This window comes from Ambystoma mexicanum, chromosome 6q (genome assembly GCF_040938575.1).
Source record: "Ambystoma mexicanum isolate Mex_15411 chromosome 6q, UKY_AmexF1_1, whole genome shotgun sequence".
NCBI lineage: Eukaryota > Metazoa > Chordata > Amphibia > Caudata > Ambystomatidae > Ambystoma > Ambystoma mexicanum.
Window position 1 is genome coordinate 1,125,030,814 of NC_090937.1, and position 20,026 is coordinate 1,125,050,839.

Below are 20,026 nucleotides of genomic sequence, written 5' to 3' on the forward strand. Positions count from 1 at the left end.
ACTCCGCCCACTGGTGCCACTCAGTTCCCATTGACGCGTCGACAATATTACCCTTGCCTAATGACACCAGTTTTATTTGGGGGGAGAATGGTGGGACATATGGAGGAAAGGGGACTATGGACTTATAATTACTCCTACGTCCCGTCCCCTTTCCTCCATACTGTATGGACGATTACAACTGAAGGTTGGAGAGGTGACCCCCCTTAGGAAAACAAGTTCCTTAATACCGCCTGCCCTAATGCCACGTCTGACCTGGAGCTGGCATCCAAACAGTGGTGCTTGCAGAAGGCCGAAGTAGTGGCCCACGTGGCCGTCCTGCTGATGACCTGCCATGGTATGTGCCTCTGGAACACGACTGCCGCTGCCTTGGCTCTGATAGCGTGGGCATGCCTATTTGCCGGAAGTGGTTTGTACAGCCCTTTATAGGCCTCTTTAATGCCGAGACCATCCACCTTGCTATGGAGGCCTTAGAAGCCTGATTTCCTGGCTTTGACCCCCCCATACCCCCGAAGGTGACGAAGAGAGCCTCAGATTTGCACAAGCTCCTGGTTCTGTCCAGGCAGAATTTTAGAGCGCGCTTAACATCTAGACAGGGCAGTACCCTCCGTGCATCGTCCTTAGGGTCCACAAAGAAAGTAGGTAGCAGTATCTCCTCATTTAGGTGGAATGAAGAGACTACTTTAGGCTAGAACGCTGGGTTCGTTCTGAGGACCACCTTGACCCTATGAAAGGTAGTGTACGGCTCCTAAACCACCAGAGCTTGAATTTCGCAGACCCAGCATGCAGACATAAAACCCACCAAAGGGGTTGTCTTAATGGTGACTAGCCTGATGTCGGCAGACGCCATTGGCTCAAAGGGTTTATGCGCCAAGGCTCCCACCACTGTTTTTTTTGTTGTGTTACAACCACAACCGAAATACGTTTTTTCACAAACACCACATTCCATACATTACAAAATATAACAAATACTAAAACAAATGGTATATTAACAATACATAACATTCAATAATAAAAATACCAAAAAGAAGTACAATTAAAAAAAAAACAGTAATGTAAAAAAAGGAAAAAGAATGACTACTTCCTTCCAATTGAAGAAAAAACGAAAAACATCCTTTGAATTCCCTATTACTTCAACAATGCTCTAGCAGGATAAATCCAGGCGATTGCAGGACACAAACCATATTTATAGTCAGTGAGACCTTGTGGCCAGTAATTAACCTTTCCCAGAACATAGTTGAAGACAAGCGGTCTGCATAATCAATACATTGGCACAAGTATTTCTGTCTTGCATCCAAAATCGCCCCAGTCTCGAAAAATATGTGTGATGGTCTGTCTACTTGGGTCTTCACAACCAGTGCACAATTTTTTGCCTCCCCACCCCGCCCCCAGCGGGTTAGCACCGTACCATTGTGGATCAGTCTCTAACTCCCAAAAAATTTTGTCTCACTTTCCCATCTGGAAATGTCCTTAGATATTTCGGAAGATAGCCCAACTTTTTATCGCATAAAGAAAATGAAGCTGCAACTGATGATCTGCGCATCTAATCTATCGTATTTATACAATCCATGGTTACTAGCGCGTGTTTCGTCTTCATAGGATTTTATATAAGTGTTACCATGTCGGGGGTGTGGCCTGGAGCTCATGGTGGTAGGAAGCTAAGGCGCCGAGCTCCGGCCGAGACGCCGCGTTACGATCCTCGTCGGACCGCTTGCAGCCTGCCCCCGAGCCACAAACTCGGACAAAATACGGCGGAATCTGCCGCCGAGCAGCGACAGCAACCCCGAGTAAAATCGGAGCCGGGAAACCTTGACTCTGCCCTCCACGCACCTTCCCCCTCTCCGCCCTAGCCTGCACCCAAGATGGCGGCCCCTGCGTTGCTTTAACACTACCGAGCGGACCGCGGCCGAGAACTCCAGCACACGGAGTTGCGATTCGTCTGCGGCCGAGACCCTGGGGAATATACTCCCACACAGCCCCGACTCGCACTCAGCACCCGCGGCCCCTCCGACACCCAGGACGCCGTGAGCCGCGGACGAGAGCTCCTGGACCTGCTCCTGCTGTCCGGGCGGGAACATCCTGATTGCCGCCAAGACCGCCGTCGACACGCCGGCAGCGGAGACTGCTGCCCAGGAGGTGAGGAGACAGGGGGGGCCCCGCTTGACATCGCCGCGGCTCCAGCGCCCGCCGCCGCTCTGAGACCTGAGCCCGGAGCCCAGCGGTGCCCAACCCCCCCCCATCCTCCCACCGCTAACACCATCAACTCACCCCACACTGCCTGCCTGGCGGATTGAAACACCCCCGCAAGACTTGAGAGCAGCGCACCATCAAGGCATCGTCACCCGGCCCTCAGGCCCGCCATGTCTGCTAGAGGCAAACCAAAACCTCCTACGATGGACAGCTACGTCTCCACAAAGGCCAGAATCTCGGCCGACCCACGCCCCCCCAGCCCCGATCCTCCAAAACCGAAAAATGCGGATCCCACCGAGAACCAAGCACAAGTGCTGGAGGCCATAGCATCCCTGCGCACCTTCATTGATACCAAAATCGACGAATTCAGGTCAGACATTCAGCTTGTGAGACAGGATGCCAGGAATTTAACGGATAGGGTCGCCACCTCTGAGACGACCATTAAAGAGACCACTGAAACCACTGTGGAGCTGAGGTCCAAGGTGACGGACCTCGAAAGGAAGGTGGCCTTTCTCGAGGCGAGGGCTGAGGAGGCCGAGGGACGTGCCAGAAGGGGCAACATCAGGATACTTGGAATCCCTGAAGGCGACGAGGGCCCGAACCCGACTGCATACATAGAGACCCTACTACAACAAGAGGTGGGCGCAGGCAAACTCACGCAAGGCTTTGCTGTTGAGAGGGCACACAGGTCCCTCCAAAAGAAACCCCCTCCGGGCTCCTACCCTCGCCCAATAATAGCCAAAATACTTAATTTCCAAGACAGAGAAGTCATCCTCAGACACTCCAGGGAGACCGGCCCACTCGTACGCGGCAACACAAAAATATCCGTCTAACCAGATTACACCCCAAAAGTGCAAAGGGAGAGAAACTCGTTTGTGCCAATCAAAGCCAGGTTGCGACACCTAAACTTAAAGTATATGCTGCTCTATCCCTCTAGACTAAAAGTCATCTACAAGGGCCGCTCGATTTTCCTGGAAACCCCGGAGGCAGCCAACATGTGGATGGAGGACAACAACTTAGCCCAAGGCGCTGACACTCACCCCAAAGACTAACGACTGAAACTAAGCACCGGACCGCATGCTCAACCGCCGACGCAAGACCCCGCAAAAAAACACATGCACTCTGCAGTGCGGAAGCAATCAACACTACAGTTCGCCAAACTAACGCGGCTCTCGCTTGGCCCCACACCGGACTCAGGACTTCGCCCCGGCGAACAGACCAGGACAGGCCAGTTGCCTGACCGACCCCACTCGAACCCGACGCCCGGATGGGTCCCGACGGTGCGAGAGCGCCTGAGCGCAGCGAAATGAACGCAGTCGCTAGGCGCACAAGTTACAGTTACGTTATCTGTTATGTTATAAGCACAGTCACTACATCTCCACGCCCGAGTAGACAACAGGACACGCCGACACAGCACTCCAACTTAGGCGAGTACGAGGGACGAATGCTAAATCGCCCTATCAGGAACCCAAACCCTCTGGGCAGACCCTCTGAGGAGGAGATAAAAAAGATCACCCACACACCCAAATGACATCACAACTAAAGATACTAACGTGGAATGTGCGCGGGATGAACTCCTACCTGAGAAGAAATCGCATTCATTCCTATCTCCGCAGGCAGAAGGTCTCTATAGCTATGCTCCAGGAAACCCACCTGACGGCAGAATCCTCCTCCAAACTAGCAGAGAGATGGGGTGGCACTGGAAAGGGAGCAGCGTACTCCAAGTACGCACGGGGAGTCTTCACATGGGTGAACCCAAGCGTCCCGTTTCGCCTACAGGGGTCGGAAGCAGACAAAGAGGGCAGATACCTGATACTTGGGGGGACCATTGAAAACACCGCAATCTGCCTGGTCAACTCCTACTTCCCGCAGCACGGGATACCATCACACATCGCAATGCTGTGCCCCAAAATAGCCCACCACAGGGAGGGCACCCTTATTTGGGGAGGTGACTTCAACTGCACCAGTAATGGCGAGATGGACAGGTCGGTGCCTCTACTACAATCACGCAATGCCACCACCACGGCCCTTAACAACGCTCTGGAACACCTAGACCTGGTGGACATATGGAGAGCGCGACACCCAAACGAAAGGAGCTACTCATACTATTCTGCCCCCCATAAGGTTCACACAAGGATCGACTACCTCTTCACCGACAGGGAACAAGTTGCCCTGGTAGAGGACGTCACATACCTAGGCAGATCGATATCTGACCATTCCCCGCTGGTCATGCAGTGGAGATTGACTGGCCCCAGGCCTCCGATTCCGACATGGAGACTGTCCCCTATGGCACTCACTGATCAAGAGTTCAAGGAAGACCTTGGCATTAAACTCGAAGATTACATAGACAATAACAAAGGCTCTGTATCGAGCTGGAGCACGCTATGGGAGGCGATGAAAGTGGTAACACGGGGCGAAGCCATCTCTGGAGCGGGAGGTATCCGGAGACGCCTGAAAGAGACACTAGAAGAACATGAAGCGGAAATAACACGCCTCGAGTCCCAACTGGACACCACTACTGAAGGGGAAGAGACCCTGCGGGGACTTCGAGACGACTGCCGAATGGCATGGGACAGACTGGCGAAATTCGACTTTGCAACCAACACTACCAAGATACACAAAGAGGCCGACAAACCAGGCAGACTACTCGCATGGTTGTGCAATCGAGAACACCCGAGGCATTACATCACCGAGATCCAGGATGAACGTGGAGTCTCACACAAATCACAACCTGACATCAACACCACTTTTGCAGAATTCTACTCCGAGCTCTACTCCCACGACAAGCAAATACCCAGAGAAGACATCAGAGCCACCCTGGAAGAGATCGAACTCCCTAAACTAGCCGAAGATCAGCGTGCAGCACTCGACACTGAGATCACTGCCGACGACATCAAGGATGCGATCAGATCTCTAGCCACCAGCAAATCTCCGGGGAGCGATGGACTCCCCCCAGAGTTCTACAAAACCTACGAAGACATCATCACTCCAATACTATTGGGAGTCTACACGGAAGCATACGAAGAAGGAATTCTTCCCAGCACCATGAAGGAAACCATCATAATCCCTATGCTTAAACCAAACAAGCCACCCGAACGCTGCGACTCCTACCGCCCGCTAGCGATGCTGAATTATGACGCCAAGATCTTAACCACCATTCTGGCTAAGAGGCTAGCGAGGGTGATTGGGTCTATTGTACACGAGGACCAGAATGGGTTCATCCCGGGACGCAACACCTCGGCCAATCTGAGGAGGCTACAACACGTCATAGCCGAAACCCATGAAAGCCCTGAGGATCTGGCGGTGCTCTCACTCGATGCGGTCAAAGCCTTCGACTCCATCTTCTGGGAGTGGTTAATCGAGGTGCTGATTGAGTTTGGGTTTGGAGAAGGCTTTGTGAGATGGGTCAGGGTCCTTTATAGTTCACCCAGTGCCAGAGTGAAGACCGGGCGAATAATATCGGAAGCCTGGGCGATACAAAGAGGCACTAGGCAGGGCTGTCCGCTATCACCCATGTTGTACGTTTTGGGACTGGAGCCGATCGCCATCTACTGCAGAAGACAGTTCTTTGATGCAGGCATAAAACTAGGCAACAGACACTTCATAATTTCCTTATATGCGGACGATGTTCTCTTATACCTACAGGACCCACAAGTGAATGCACAAGTCCTACTCGATGTCCTGGACAACTACGCCCACTATTCAGGAATCAAATTTAGCAGATCTAAATCTTGCGCATTCCCACTAGCCGGACTCAACAAGATAGGCATGGAAGAATTGCCGGAGGTGGGGATAAAATGGCAACCAAAGATGTTCCGCTACCTAGGAATCAACATAACACATACCCCAGAACTTACCCACGAACACAACACTGAAAGAGCAACAAAGGCACTCCGTAACTCCATGAAGTTCTGGTCTAAGCTGCCACTTGCCATGATGGGCAGGGCAGCGATTGTGAAAATGATCATCCTACCCAGATTCCTCTACTACTTCACGAATGTCTGCCACTACATCCCTATACCCTTCTTTAAAAAACTGGATTCGCTCATTAGAGACTTCCTATGGGGCCCAGCGAGGCACAAGCTACCTCTGAAGATCCTCACGCTGCGACACAAGGAAGGGGGGATACAACTCCCAGACCTACACATGTATTACTTAGCAGCCCAACTCAGCCACGTCACAAGGTGGCTCCACGATGACCCAAACGCTGAATCAGGTCTCCTAAGACTAACATCTTCCAACCTGTTTCCCAAGGAATTACTCTGGAACCCACTTAAACAAAAACTAGGGGTCCCTATGATTGTGCAGCTGGGCAGACAAATCTGGACTAGAACCTGCTCTACCCATCAAATCACTCAACCGTACTCTCCCGACACCCCCATCCTTGTGGACGCATGCCACTCCATATCAGACCTCAAAGTGGCAAGAAAATGGGAGAGCGCTGGGATTTACACCTGGGGCGACATATACGAAGACGCCAAATTCAGAGAATTCGAAGCGATCCTAGAATCAGAGGAACTAAGCAGAGGCCAATTCCTGTGGTACCATCGTCTCAGACAGATTGCAAAGACGAAATGGCCTGAATGGCCAGAAGAACCCAACCCCCTCCTTAACGAGATGCATGAACTCTCAGACGGCTGGAAACCAATAACCCGCCTTTACGGCCGACTAATAGACAGACCCAACCCTAAAAGCGCAGCACTAAAAGAGAGATGGGAACTTGACCTCCGGGTCACGCTCACGGACACTGAATGGGAGAGAGTGCTACTATACCCCAGTGAGGTCTCCAGGAACATCAGATTCCGACAAATCCAACTCAATGTTCTCTACAGAACATACATGACCCCGAAGAGAGTCTCCAGCTTTAACAATAAGACAACATCAAACTGCCCTTGGTGCGACACCATCCCAGCAGACCTACTGCACATGTTCTGGTCTTGTAATAGGGTGTCGCAATTCTGGTCCAAAATAAAGCAAACCTGCACGGAAGCTGGCATCACCAGATACAACTGGGACCCCCAGGAATGCCTCCTCGGAACTTACCCCAGACTGAGCAAGATCAAACACGTGGTCAAGCTGATGGACATCTCCTGCATCCTAGCCAAAAGAACCATAGCTATGGCTTGGAAATCTAAGCCAGGCCCGAGATACCAACACTGGCTTAGAGAACTAGAGCGTTGGACCACAGCCGAGACCAGGGCCTGGCAAGATGGAGCCACCACTGGAACAACCGACGTAAACAACACCCTCGAAGCGTGGAAGGCTCTCCTCCGCGACATACCCTTCTCTGCTGACCACAAGCCCCCCTGAGGTGCCTGCCCACCCTAACACTAAACAACCACGGATCCACCTAGTACCTGAACCCCGAACATTCGCAAGCCCTGGAACCCTGCCTTCACACTCCTTTCCTCCAGAATACCTGCTGAACGAAGACATCCTCACAAAAAGACTGTGCATGTTTGTTGTTAATCTTTGTTGTTACCTGTTTCTTTTACACCTCACTTGGCTAACGGACACCTTTACTAAACGCAGCCTTGAAATGTAACCTTACCAAAAATGCCAATAAAAAGTGTTTTAAAAAAATAAGTGTTACCATGTCGCTATTACATTCTTCCACCATTTTAAGCGTCTGATTCTGAAGGTTAGACAAAAGGTCTGAACAAGAATGTTCTAGATGTACCTGTAAATCCTCAAAGTATATTGACATGTTGTATCATTATTTGTCGATAAAGAGACAATAGTTTACAATCTGCCTGGGATTTAAGAGACCCGAAACCAAGCTCATACCTCAGGCTTGCCATGGGAAGACTATCAGGTAAGCCCAAAAACTTCTTCCAGACGCTGTCCTCTAATTTCTGCCACTTTAGGTGCCATGCTATTGGTTTGGCTTCTAACCCATAAAGTAGTACTGGAAGAATTTTTGACATGTAAAACTATTACTGGCAGTATGGAAAACTTACAGTATTGCCAAATATTCTGCAATGATAGTTGGGATGCTTTACGAATATAATCCTGGAAATGTTGTCCCACCTTCGGGACTGCATACATAGTTAAGTCCAGATAGCCAATTTCTTCAACCACTGGAAAGGTTTGTGCTTCAACCGACCAGATACATTTACAAGCCTGTTTCCCTTTCCTCCTAAAAATCATTATTTTAGATTTCCCCGGGTTAATGGACAAATCATTCCTCTTCATATAGGAGTCCTGAGAATTAAGCAGTCGCTGGAGCCCCACCTCTGTGTTATCTAACAAGTTATTATCTGCATACGCTAACCATTTGATTGGACTGGTACCTATTTTTGGACTCGCTAATGCTGCAGATTCCATCTGTCCCCCAGTCTGCCAAGTAGAGATTAAAGACAAAGGGCGCAACCATGTAACCCTGTCTAACACCCCTCTTTACCTTTATATGATCGGAGAGCAAGCCCTCCATATTCAGTCTTATTCTGACTGTGTTGTCTTCATGTAAAGAAGCCAACATGGAGAGAAGTTGTTTCGGTGCACCCCAGCTGTCAAGTTTTGACCATAAGCGATAACGGTTGACCAAATCAAAAGCGCTCGAGAGATCCATCCATGTGCCATATAACGCTGGTTCCCCCTTATTACTAGACTTTCCACTTATGGTAGCCAGAATTATGCCATTTAATGATGTGTAAAGACCTTTACGAAATCCAGTCTGATGTTTTGACATGATCTTGTTCCGTTTTGCCCAGTCTTCTATCTCCCTTAGCAAGAGACTGGCAAAAAGCTTACTTTCCACATCCAAGAGTATTATTGGTCGGTAATTTGTTGGAACCGTTCGGTCCACCCTCTTAAAAATGGCAATAATGATGGATGTCTTCCAAGACAGGGGGGGGAAATGATCTTCTCTTCATGATTTCATTAAACAGATCTGCTAGTATTCTTGACCACAAATGTAAATTATCCTTGAAGACCTGATAGGTTAACCCATTAGGGCCTGCGGCTCTGGAGGAAGATACATTTTTTTATCAAATCAGCCGCATCAGACTCTGTAAAATCCGAAGACCAGGGTATAGCGGGGATCAAGTTACTGGCCCCCTTGGCTTATGATATTGAAGGGACAGATGTCTAACTCAATCAGTTAGAGAGACTATATTTGCTTGATTCAATCTTTGCGAATTCTCATCTGAATTGATAATGGCCCAAAAATTATGTGATGTATCATCGCATAGGGCCTCTCCATCTTTCTGTTGGCGGTTAATTTGTCGCTGTTTTGACCAACTTTTATAATCACTCTTAGCTTTAATTCTTTTGCACAGTTGTTCATTGTCTAATGTTTCACCCCTTATGAACCTAATGATATTGCACATTTCACGTTTTTTGGTCTAGGTTATTTCAAGGTATTCAAATGATGTGTCTGTTTACCTAGGTTTGTGCTCAACGGACAGTCTATGGACCACAACATTTCTTGAAAGAACTGAGGACTACAGTTTTTTTTGAAGTCAGAGGCTGGTAGTTCCTGGCAGACCCTTTGGAGTTTTTCATTCAGATCAACCCCATCTCTCTTATATTTGACCAGTGTATTTTTACGTTGTTAATGGTTACGGATTGGTTAAAATAGTTTGTTTTCTTGGTAAACTGCCAGGGTATAATTGCCTCGAAACGTTTGTGATCACATGCTTTATTTCGAAATGTACATAATGAAGGCGATAGAAAGATATAATTTATAGTGGATGTTATACTACCCCTACCCACCCCCCCCATCTCATGTTACTGCCGGTGGAAGATCTCCCTCTATTGCACCATTGGTCATGCTCATATTCCATTGTGAAAAAAAGGACAGCCACCTTCTGCCTTTCCCAGTCACATTGTTAGTCTTTTAAAAAAGGTAGCAGGTGCCCCTCTCTCGAACGAACATGGCATAATAACCTGTTCTGTGGTTTTTTTCCCCACTTTGAGAGTCGGCAGCCATCGGTTTTTGCTCATTGTACCTTTCACAGATGGGAAATACATTTGCATACCAGTCTTTGTCCCGCCCACATGTGGAGCCCAGCACCGAAATGCTATTACCTTCTGAACAAGAGTACCTACAGCAACCCCATACACGTGTTTCAGCCTTGTTGGGCCTCATCAGTGAGGTGGAGCTGTGCCTCTCTGAGCAAAGTGAGCAAGGGGTCCACGTCTGGGTTCCCCCAGGTAACTTAGGGTGACCAACCCCAAGTTCCTTGCAAAATGTGTAGTCTTCAATGCATCCTCCCCTGTTACGGTGTTAACACATTATGAGTTTAAGTCTCCCGCTACTAAAATCGGAGTCCCTGGATGATTCAAATTCACTTGAGTCAAGAGATCAGCCAATGAATCCAAAAAATTTGTTAGGTTTTTCCAGTATAGGTTTATTGCGATAAGTCTTTTCAAGCCCTCATTGGATCTAACAGCCAGAATTGCAGCAAGGAACCTCTCCTGTCGGCTAGAAATCAATTGAGCTTCTGTTATTAGAGCGGATTTACATGCAATCATCAGCCCTCCTGATGGTCGGGCCCTCACCAGGGCGGAGGCTTGTTGGAGTAACATTTTAAATCCTTCAAATTGAAGAGGGTTTACCAACCAAGTTTCCTGGAAATACAGTAGGCCGTTGCCCCCAAAAACGTCTCCCTTCTTCACTGAGGTCTTAAAAGAACTGGAACCCTGCATGTTCCAACTCACAAATCTCACATTTTCCCCTACTAAAGATACTCCTGCCCACTCCTAGCCTCTGAAAAACCTGTTAGAATCTCTGGTAACATTGACCAAACCTTTTTTTGGGAATCGCCTCAGACCACCCGACAATTTTATTAGTCTCTCTTTCTGGGTTTCCTATGTTGTTGGAGCCCAGTTTATATTAGAACCACCTCCCAGATCATGAGAGGTTTTTATTTTCTGTCAAATCGGGTAGCAGCAGAGCAGTGAACATCTCCAAACCCTGTAATCTTAAAGACCTTGAGGCTGTCAATATTGCTTTAGCCCCAACTTTAGATTTGAACCCAACCTCCGCCACAATGGCAGTTTGCAGTTGGGAAAACTTTACATATTCAATGTCATCTGATGGAAATAGGTATAGATCTGGAATTTTCTTCAAATATGCAAGTATTGCTCTCTGTTCAATGATTTAAAATTCGAGATGGGCTTTTTACATTTGAACCAGAGTCTTGGAACAGCATATGATGTACTTTTCTCACAAAATGACAGGTTCTTGACCTCTAGACAATTCAACACTCGGTCGGAGTCCATTAAAATATTCATTCGAATTTTCTTCTTTCTTCTGTTTGTCTGGCTCAGTCAATGACACGTTCCCTGGTTTCTCAGACTTGGGTTCAGATAGAATTTCTTATAAGTGTTAATTCGCAGATTATTTTTTATTTCCACTTTGGGCATACCCCTCTTATTGCTGGCTTCCCCATCAAGAAAATCGGGGCCATTTCCAGCCCATCCGGTTCGTATGATGTAGGCAGCTCCCTCCGTTTATCTGGTGGGATAGGTTTTGTTCTTGTGGTGAAGATCTGAGCCAATTTAATCAAATTTCCTGTACTATTCCACTCCGAGTTAGCATTTGGTGCTTTTGTTATTCCCCTATCAGCTGCCATCGATGATTTAGGAAGGATGTTTTCAAGGGCACGTGTCTTATTCTCTTGAATCACCTCTGTCTGTATACCTATAGTTGCCTTGACCACTTTCAGATCTGGGATCTTCTATGAGTTAGTCTTGTTCGTTGGTTATTTCTGTTGCCTTTTATCATTTGTCAACGTGTTTGAGCTGTCCTGGCTTTCACATTGAGTTGACCTTGATTGTATAGGTTTAGCTTTATCTGGGATGGTGTTAATTGGATCACCAAGTCCCTTTATGAAGCTAATTGATCTTGTATTCTTTTTGATTTCTTATTCTTCGATTTCTTCTCTTTCTCAACCACCAATGATTGTGGTTCTGAATTTCTAATTTTTTGGATCTTTCATTTAGACTTCCTTCTCCACCTGTTCACTTGGTTCAATCTCCACCACATGTGCCAATCTGCGGAATTCCTCCAAAACAGATTCTGAAAGGGGGAGTGTCATCGAACAACGGGACTACTACATATTCTGGTGAAGAGGTTTCACCTCCCGAGCCGTTCTCTCTTTTACCGGCAGGAATGTTCAAAAGTTCAATGATCAGGCACTTTGTTTCCTCCCCCCCCCCCAAGCTAAGTTCTTTAAGGGACTCCTTGATCCCAAGAATCTCTAAATTTTATTTTAACCATCTCTTCTGAAAAGTTTACTATTGAAGGCAATATAGATGAATTGACTGCATTTCTTAAGCCGACCATTGAGAAGTCACTTCTTTGGAGGTTTCCAGTAAAGACCCTGAATGGGTCTGGACTTCTCCTTTCAACATTTCAAAAACATTGACCAGCGAGTTCAGCATAAAGTTTAGGGCTGCTAGTGTAGCTTTATTCGGACTAGCATCTCGGTTGGTCCTCTGGGGTGGTTGTTTGATATGACAAGTTCCTCCAACGCATTCCACATCTTTGACATGTAATGTCCACAGCTGTGTACTTCGGATACTTTTGGCAGAGGGCGTCCTGCATCGATGGCGTCGGGTCCCGTCGAGGACGACGTCACAGGATGTTATAAATAGGAGGCACGTCGCCCGTAGCCACAGTTTAAGTTTTTCCCCCCAGAACGTGCAACACCATTCTGATGCTGGACTGCACTTAGCCTTGCGGAAACAGAAGCTGCAATCGCATAGGAAATTCTCTTGAGGGGCAGGCTGGGAGGGCAATGTGGAATGCGTTGGAAGAACATCCAGTCGAAAGAACGTTACCAGTTGGTAAGTAACTTGTTATTCGAATGGATGGTGTCCTCCAACGCATTCCACATCTTTGACAGCCTCCCAAAGCAGTACCAGTAAATGGAGGAGGGAAAAGAATGTAGAGTACCCAATTGGGAAGGCGTTCTTTATTACGCAATCTAAAGGCCAAATCTTGACTATGGATTGTATCCAGGGAATGTTTTACAAATGTATGGATTGAAGACCAAGTAGCTACATCACAAATATTCATAATAGGAACACCACGCTGGAGGGCGGTGGAAGTAGCCACGCCCTTAGTGGAATGAGCTCTCAACCCATCAGGAGGGTCTTTTACCCGCCAACCGGTAACACTCCGTAATGGTAAGGATAAACCACCTTGACAAGATCTGTTTGGTAATAGCCTGGGCCAATCGGTGTCCAGCATATCCTACAAAGAGTTGATCATCCACTCTGACCCTGGACATCCCAGAAATGTAAAAGCTAAGAGCTCTCCTAGGATCCAACCAATGGAGACGCTCCTCTTCCTTACCAGGATGAGGAGTAGGTGGAAAGATGGAAGAACCACCTTTTGACTCAAATGATATTCAGAGACTACCTTAGGTATAAAAGAGGGACGTACGTGCAGTAAAACCCTATCCTTGTGAAACACAGTTAAGGGTGGCTTAGAGTGGGGTGAGTAGACAAATAGATGGGGTCGCTAAAGGAAGGGTGGTATTTTTTGGTCAAGGACTTATTAACCGCCGGAAGAGAGTAAGGGGACTGCCAAGCAGCTGCCACCCTTTTCTGCAAGGTAGAATGAAAAGGCAAAACTGGGTCAGAGGACGGACCCTGATCTAAAATGTCTGACGGATCGTCCTGCACAAATTTGTTATGCTCACCTGGTATCCACAGGGACGCCACCCAGCCGGGTTACTCGCTGGTACGCTTCTCAGCTTTGCCCTGATGTGGTCTGTGGGGAAGGTTCTGCCTGAAAATACAGGAGGACTGTGTTCAAGACTGACTGACTGGGGTAAGTATCCTCCCTCCACCCCCATATGATTTCAGTCCCTCTGGCACCCTCTCCTCACCTTGTGGTAGAATTAGGCGTGCTCTCCGTCCTGCCTTCTTTGCAGGGGCGCGTTGTCTTTCATGGGCGAGTGCAGTCCAGTTACTTCACTGACGCTGGCACGTTTGATATTGTTCAGGTAGGTCTTATTGCTGTTCTTTAGTTTTGTTGCTATCCTGCATGCCTTTCTTTGTTTAAAATGTCTTTTTTTCTCCCTTAGGTATGCGGAGCTTCAGCGCGGCAAACTGGCTTGGTTGAGCCCCGCTGGTAAATGATGGCGCATTAAGAGCGCTATGATGCGGTAAGTAAGCGCTATGCGCAGCGCTGCGAAGTCTTGCCTTTGCTAACCTGTGTTTTCCTTCCTTGTAGGTCGCAGTGTTCTTCAGCGCGAGTGGAATGTCCGGAGTGGTGCCAGCCGAGAGGCGACCAGCCAGGTAAGCCTTTTAAGCAGTTCGTAATTTGTAAATGTCTCTACTGCTTTCTTTAATGTTGCCTCTATCTTCCTCTTTCAGGTCGTTCTGTCTGAGAGGCGTGCAGATTCGAGGAAGCGGTTCTCAGTAGCTGCGAGTGTTTAAAGATGAAGACTGCAGGTAAGATGCGGCTGCTAATTAGGTTCCTTTTGTCTCCTTGCAGGTTCTGCTTCTCCGAGGTTCGAGGGAATAGCTGGACACGGTGAGCGTCACGTTGCAAGCTGCAAAGTAACGCGAACCGTGTTGTCTTGCTCGGGTGTGGTTTATATAGCCCCAACAAAATAGTCCAGGTAAAGTAGTTCCTAGGCTACCACACCCAAAACACTAGACCGGATAGCTTGGTTCCTAGGAACCAAGCTATGTAGATGCCTCCATGTTGGCTGACAATACAATAAAGTAGTTCCCAAGCACATTGTTTTTCGTGGTATATGAGCCTGGCCCATGAGGGCTTTTGAAGAGGATGCCAGGCTCTAGACGCCCGAGTCCTGACTCCACCTGGCCAATGGGTTTGCCAGAGGAGGTTTTGGGCGAGGGTCATGACCAAAGTATTCAGTAGGACTGGACCAGCCCAGATACTCCGAGACCCGTGACATAAGCCTTCTGTACGAAGACTCTGCATCAGCCCCAGGCTCAGGTGTACCAAAGTCCACTTCCGGGGAAGTGTCCAACCCACTGGCATCATGGAGGGACTGTCAACTCCTCCAACTGACTGTCACCAGAAAATTGTGGAGCCTCATCCAGTACCTCAGGGTCCTCAAACTCAGACCTCTCCTCCTCTTGGTAAATGTCAGCCAGAGGGAGGTGAAAAGCAGGTCCGTTGACTTTGATGTAGGCTTCCTCGGAGGATCCACGATTTCCGGGAACTCCAAAAGGCACACTCCGAGAAAAAAATCCCTGAAGGCGCCAAAAGCGTCAAAGGCTTCGACATCGTGAGCGTCGACAAACTCAACGTCGGAAGCGCCGAAAGCTTGGGTGTCGACACAGGTGCTGATGGCGCAGAGGGCTGGTATGAGGGCAAAGCGTCAACGTCCGAGTCAGACGGACACAGCGCCGATCGAGTCGACTCCGGCCTCGAGCCCTCCATAGGTAGCTGTGGTCTCGCTGGGGACGAAGACCGAGACCTAGAGACACGTCTCTTGTGACCTTTCAATTCCCTGTCCGTACAGGACCTTGACAGCTCCCGATGAGTGTCGCGTCGTGGACCCGAGCCAAAAGGCGTGCGAGCTACAGAACGAGACCGATCCTGTCCGGCTTCGTCAGAAGGTGCCACCGGACCAGTGTCCTGCGATTGAAAAATCGGCATCATGGATTTTTTTAAACGCCGCCCATTCCTCCGGAGTCGAGGACTTCGTAGGGCACGTAACCTTCCTCGAGGCACCATCCCCCAAAGAGGACGGGGAAGGCAACCGGTGACTGCGTTTCCTCGAGTGCCGTGACAAGGACGACGAGTGGCGGGAACCACTCCGGGAACGAGATCCCCAGGATTCCTTCCGATGTGGAGAGTCGCCCCTCGAGTCATCGAGGAAACCCCCTTGGACTTTGAAGTCTGGGACTGAACAGGCTCTGAGCCCCTACCTACCTGGAGCTTCCCCTTCTGCGCCCGCAAGGCTTTGGCAGTCAGTGACTGGCATTTAGAGCAGTCGTCGGTGTCATGCGACTCGCTGAGGCACCACAAACAAATGCAGTGGGGGTTGGCGAGTGACATTTTAGACTTGCAGTCCCGGGACGTCTTGAAACCGGACCGCAGAGTCGGAGGGGTCGAAGAGAAAGACATCTTCAATTAAGAAAACACACGAGGCGCGCCCAGTCTCACGAAGTTAACACGTTTGTGGAAAAAAACGCAACTGAGGCTACGGGCGCCGTGCGTCCTATTTATAACATCTTGTGATGTTGTCCGTGACGGAGGCCCTCGAGGGACATGGACCCGATGCCATTGACGCAATACGCCCTCTGCCGAAAAAGTTTCCGAAGTGCACGTCTGTGGACATTACATGTCAAAGATGTGGAATGCGTTGGAGGACCCAATCCATTTCGAATTGGTCTTCATTTGATTCTATGGGGGAAATATTTACCCAGGGTAACAGTATCCAAAGTTCTTTCCATTTGAACTATTTTATTGGCAAAACCAGGTCTTCAGGAGACCCAAGATACAGATCTCCCATACTACTATGTCTCTGCTTTAGAAAGCATTCCTTTTTTTTTCTTTGTATTTGTTGCCGTAAGGGTGTAATCATTTCCAGTCTTGAACAAATAAAGGATTATTTTTCTGTTTACTCCACCACCACCGGGTACTTGAATGTTGGCCGTTGTGTGGACCTGGGCACATACAGTTACTACTTTCCCTGCTGCTACTGGGTTGCTGGCTTTGTATATCCACCATTTCTTGAGGAGGGTGAACCTTTGCCACAAATGATCCTGCACACTCTGGGGCACTTAGATCGTAAAGTGCCACTGCGAAATCATATTTGGCTGGCATGTTCAATTGACGTATTTAAACTCTTGTTGATTTTTGCACTTGAATAGTCCAAAAGAGTTTTATATCTCCCTGTAGAATTACGGTGGATTTCCTTCTGATCTGCTATTAGATGCTGACGCTGGGTATTATTGTTTTTTTTATTCAATAAAATTCACTGCTCAATAACACAGGAGATTATACGGCCTTGTGCCATCAGAAATAGCAGAAGATGTGTTCTGCACATATGCAGTATATTGATATTCACCCACACAGCATGTTCCTCAAACACACACCTTTTAAGTTGTAGGCCCCCCTACTGAGATCAAAGGGAGAACACCCACTGTCTTCCAGCAGCACGCAGTTTCCCTGGATGGTTAAGGAGCGACGCAATTCAAATCCTCTACGTTGTGGGAAGCCTCCTCCTCCGCAGTACGTTCGAGTCTTCTAATTAATTAGGCGTTCTATATAGTAAATCCCCACTCAGCAATGTACTCACGTTTCTGATGCCTTTAAAATCTTCTAGATGTAACTTCCTCCTGCTGCGCTCTGTCTGTAGTGGAGGACAAGAAGATTTTAATATCAAGGCGACCGCAACCGCTCCCCGCTAACTGCCAACTGCCTTCTCCGCCTAGCCGCCACTTTGTGTCTGCTTTGCGGCACGGAAGTGGTTTTAGCAGGGCTTAGGGGGGGTGGAGCACGTCCACCCACCCAGGGTCCTCATGGGATTTATTAAAGGAATAGACTCCTTTTTCCAAAACACACTGTTCTTCCAGATCTAGCACAACGGTGAAAGAAAAGTAGAAATGCAATGACAAGTCACGTCCAAGAAACCCGGCGTTCACAAAGGATACAATGTAGAACAAAAATAGTAATGTTGTCTCTGCCAACTGCCGTCTCCACTTAGCTGCCACTATGTTGAGGTCCCACATGGGGTGTGGATTCTTGATAGGCGGCTAGAGCCTGGTGAGGCCTGCCAAATGTCTTTTAACCACAGGGTTGGGAAGATGAGAAAACTATGTCCTCCGATTTCCGGATGGCCGCCAGATAGGTGCGGCATGCGTCTATTTGCACCCCCCGAGTGTGCGAGGTGTGCGGAGAAGGATAGCACATCGTCCATTGTGCACATTAGAGGATTGACCTCCTTAAACTCCGCCCAGTGGCAAAACCTAGTTCACTTGTTTTTGTACTGGCTCCTCGTAACATCAAGCCTAGCACCCTGTATGATGTCTAGGTTAGCCTGCAAAATTAATAGTTACTGTTAGGGAGAATTGTCATTCTATGGCTAATTTCGCTTACCTATAGAGTCCCCCAGCAGCTTTGCTGGATTTGAAGGGTTTGTTTCCTTTCACCTGCTACGAGTGAGACTCTTTTTCCCACTCTTAGGCATTTTGCTATGTGTGTTCTAGGCTATTTTTGTGTTTAAATGCCTATGGGATCTTTCTCAACCCCATAGGAACCATCTTTATTCACATGTGTTACACAGCACCCTCAGTGCAGTGACACAGGGGTGTCGTAGCGACCCCCAAACAGACTCCATACCCTGGGACTGACTACTGTCTCCCAGGGCATGTAAAGTCCCCATTGACTTTACTGGTCAAATCCTATGAACTAAACCAGTACAACCCATCTTACTATGGAGGTACTGGAAGGGGTTAATAGTTTTTCCCCTATGTTCATTTTCGAGACGGTACCGTACAGTCCCGTTCTCAAAAGTTTCTGGCTGGTGGCAGTGGTTACTACCATAAATATTCAACCACAAATATTTCCCTATGGGATTTTCCCATTGTTCGAGGCTACCACTTTTTCTGACAGCCTCTAACATACCGCCGGGGTATTTTAGTATTAACTTTACTCCGTTAGGTTTTTATTGCCAGAACTTTAATATAACTTCTTTCTCGTGTCTTCCTCTAAACTCCTAACCCAGGTCGGAGATCCCTTGTTCGTCCTGTTGGCGGGCTTCTGCCGAGAAGCCCTCCTTTCGGCGCCACTGAGTCTTGGGTGGGTCCATTGTGTGGGAGGGGGGAAGGGGGGGGGGAGTAGGACCCCTGGACAGGGTTGCCTCAGCAACCCATGTCGCACTCTATCCTGATAGGCTGGAGGGTCTCTCGCCAAGATGACCACTCCACTATGTGAGTGACAGCTAGGCTGTATGAATGGGGATCTTTTTGCATAAAAGCAGGGTCCTGAGGACTGGAAGAGCAAGACGTCGCTACTGGAACTAAGAAGCCGAAGAGGAGAGAAGCCAAAGACATCTGCAACAACTGAACCACCGGTGAAGCCCTGCTGCAGCATCTCAACACTTTTCTCCACACGACGAGAAAAGATCTTCACCTGCAAGGGCCTTCTTCCCTTGAGCTGGTGGGGCCAACCAGTTTGCCAATCGCCTTCCCGGATCTGCCTTGGTCGAATCTCCCGTACCCTTTACTCGGAGGCCGGATAGCCATGCACCAGTCCACCCGGACCGCGATTTAAAGGAGCGTAGCTTTTATTCGTCGGGCAGCACCGCTGCTGGTTTCATCCTTGAGTAGTCCAGTAACTCGAACCTTCCTCCACGACGAGAGCCTCTCTTCCTCTGCTGGATCAGCCAAACTGCAGGAACTACCAGGAACAACCGCCACCGCAGGAGCCACTTCTTCATTTAAAGGTACATTGTTCCGCAAGGCCGCCCTTTCTTCGCGGTAGCACTAAAGGTGTTTCAAATCCTTTACCTACCTGTTGGATTAGCCGCCCCTCTTCTTAACTTTGTCTTTTCCGCTTCTGCATCCACCTTTTCAAATTCGTTAAAGACTTGACTGCAGCTACAAGTACATTTTGCTCCAGGGCCCTTGCCCTGTACCACTGACTCTGGCACAGGCCTACTGACTCTGGCTACATTTGTTAGACCTGCCTTCTTTAGATTGATTCTCATCTAGAACTGTGTTGGTGCACCTAATTCTTACAACTACCCTTTCCTTCCCATTTTTAAGCCTTGTGAAATGCCATTTTGCTCAGTTTTTGTTTAAGTATTGCCTATACTGATGCACTGTCTTGCATAAACTGGTTCACAAACTTATGGGAAGAGTTGCTAGGGTGCGTAGGAAACTATTTCTA

General features: G+C 48.4%; 1 protein-coding gene across 2 annotated transcripts in view; it reads right to left on the bottom strand.

The window, feature by feature from the left end:
- ATP10D (ATPase phospholipid transporting 10D (putative)) overlaps positions 1–20,026 on the bottom strand; it is a 2,065,840-nt gene that overhangs the window by 1,080,957 nt on the left and 964,857 nt on the right. The gene's annotated exons all lie outside the window — the stretch shown is intronic.